The sequence below is a fragment of the Prionailurus bengalensis genome, chromosome C2 (assembly GCF_016509475.1).
Source record: "Prionailurus bengalensis isolate Pbe53 chromosome C2, Fcat_Pben_1.1_paternal_pri, whole genome shotgun sequence".
Classification (NCBI taxonomy): Eukaryota; Metazoa; Chordata; class Mammalia; order Carnivora; family Felidae; genus Prionailurus; species Prionailurus bengalensis.
The window spans coordinates 88819601-88822473 of NC_057350.1; positions in this window are offsets into that span (position 1 = coordinate 88819601).

Genomic DNA, 2873 nt, shown 5'->3' on the forward strand with positions numbered 1-2873 from the left:
TAAACATTGGGGTAAAAGTGCCCCTATGCATCCGCACTCCTATATCCCTTGGGTAAATTCCTAGCAGTGCTATTGTTGGGTCACAGGGTAGATCTTTTTTTAATTTTTTGAGGAACCTCCACACTGTTTTCCAGAGTGGCTGCACCAGTTTGCATTCCCACCAACAGTGCAAGAGGGTTGCCGTTTCTCCACATCCTCTCCAGCGTCTATAGTCTCCTGATTTGTTCATTTTAGCCACTCTGGCGTGAGGTGATATCTGAGTGTGGTTTTGATTTGTATTTCCCTGATGAGAAGTGACGTTGAGCATCTTTTCATGTGCCTGTTGGCCATCTGGATGTTTTCTTTAGAGAAGTGTCTATTCATGTTTTCTGCCCATTTCTTCACTGGATTATTTGTTTTTCGAGTGTGGAATTTAGTGAGTTCTTTATAGATTTTGGATACTGGCCCTTTGTCTGATATGTCATTTGCAAATATCTTTTCCCATTCCATCGGTTGCCTTTTAGTTTTGTTGATTGTTTCCTTTTCAGTGCAGAAGCTTTTCATCTTCATGAGGTCCCAATAGTTAATTTTTGCTTTTAATTCCCTTGCTTTTGGGGATGTGTCAAGTAAGAAATTGCTGCGGCTGAGATCAGAGAGGTTTTTTCCTGCTTTCTCCTCTAGGGTTTTGATGGTTTCCTGTCTCACATTCAGGTCCTTTATCCATTTTGAGTTTATTTTTGTGAATGGTGTAAGAAAGTGGTCTAGTTTCATTCTTCTGCACGTTGCTGTCCAGTTCTCCCAGCACCATTTGTTAGACTGTCTTTTTTCCATTGGATATTCTTCCTGCTTTGTCAAAGATTGGTTGGCCATACTTTTGTGGGTCCAATACTGGAGTCTCTGTTCTAGTCCATTGATCTATGCATCTGTTTTTGTGCCAATACCATGCTGTCTTGATGATTAGAGCTTTGTAATAGAGGCTAAAGTCTGGGATTGTGATGCCTAGGAGAACTTATTTTAAGTGAATGACAGTACCCTCTAAGAATTGGACAGGTTGGGGCACCTGGGTGGCTCAGTCAGTTAAGCATCTAACTTCAGCTCAGGTCATGATCTCACAGTTTGTGAGTTCTGTGAGTTCCAGCCCTGCATTGTGCTCTGTGCTGAAAGCTCAGAGCCTGGAGCCTGCTTTGGATTCTCTCTCTCTCTCTCTCTCTCTCTCTCTCTCTCTCTCTGACCCTCCCCTGCTGATGCTCTCTCAAAAAAAAAATAAGCATTAAAAAAATTTAGAATTGGACAGGTTGCATATACAAAATTAAGTACACCCATGCTGTCCTCTTTGGCGTTCTGTGCCAGCTCATCCTTGTCTCATTTTTCACCTGAGCAAGTCCTCATGCTTAAGATCCAGCTCCTACCATCCCATAAATGCCCATGCATTTCTCTAATACTGCTCTTGAGAAATAATGTGTGGGCAAAGAAATGGGGCCCTGTTTTCTTTTGTGCATCCAGTGTATAGCACTGTGCTCGACACCTAGAAAATACACAATAAAAGTGAACTGAACTCATGTATGAAGAGATGAACTCATCCATGAATATGATGGATTCTGTTGCTTAGCTTCTTTTGCTTTTATTCTTCCTGGTAACAGTGATGGGCGTGACTTCCTGCTGAGAGGCTCACTCATGATGATGACATAACCTGTGTCTCTGTATATAGATGGCTTCTCTTTTGTCTTATGACCCACATGCCTAGTTGGTGAATGATGCTGTGAATGCATTTTATTTAGGTTCTGCTTCCTGAACTGCCAGTTGTGTCCATATCTGCAAAATTATTTGTTCCTTTGTTCTGGCCATTTTGTGCTGACTGGGGGGGGGGGGGTGGTGTGTGTGGAGGCAGAAGAAATGTTACAGAAGCTCTGTTCAGTGACCCAGAAGATGTCTTTACCTTGCAGATGGTGTTTCATACAAATTTTCTGGTGTCCTGCTGAGATGCCTTCCTTGGCTGATGACTTCTTGAACATTTGGACAACCATTGCTCTGTAGCCTATACACCTTAGTACTTAACTTCAGTTTCTGAAACAGTCTAACGGGAAATTAATCCTGAATGGATTCAGGGAAGTTCAGTTGGTGAGCTTGACTCTACAGCTGCTAGAAGTGCTGCTTCTTGTAGGTTTTATTTATTTATTTATTTATTTTAATTCTAGCTTCTGCCATCTGTTAGCACGGCCCAGGTGTGCAGGATTTTCTTGTTCTCCTGTAAACATGACTTTGCCGTCCCCTTTATTTGTCTGGCCATTAGTTATCAGATTGTTGATGGTTTGACTGACCACTCCTCAAAGCATCTGCTCCAGATACTACTTCTCCAAGGGGAATGAAGAATAGCTAATATGCTTTGCAATTAGTAGCTTAGGTTTAATTGCTTTTGTCTAGTTCCAGTCAACTTGCATGATTTTTAATCTATGTAATTCAGACTCAGTTATCCAGTTTATGAGTATGTAAAATGTATCATATGGAAATCAATATCATACTCCTCTGTCTTCAAAATTCATTTCAAGGACCATTTTCTCAGGGAAGTCTCATCTGACTCCATCCAGAGTGAGTTAGGGTTTCCTCTTCTCATATTCTTATTTTATTATGTGCCACCTTTCATTGTAGTTGTTTATATATCTCAGTAAAGACATTCAGCCTGACTGACCAGCTACCATAGTTTGAACTCCTTATATCCACTGTGGTGAGTCCTCAAAGAATGCAGGAAAGCAGTGGCAGGGAATATTCTAATAATAAATTTTCAGTAGTCCTTCTTTAGAAGGTTAGTTCAATATAAGAGCACTGGATTTGTAGTTGGAAAATCTGAGTTTCATTGTCATGGATCCCGTTTTTGAGCTACAGCTCCTTGGGAGAGT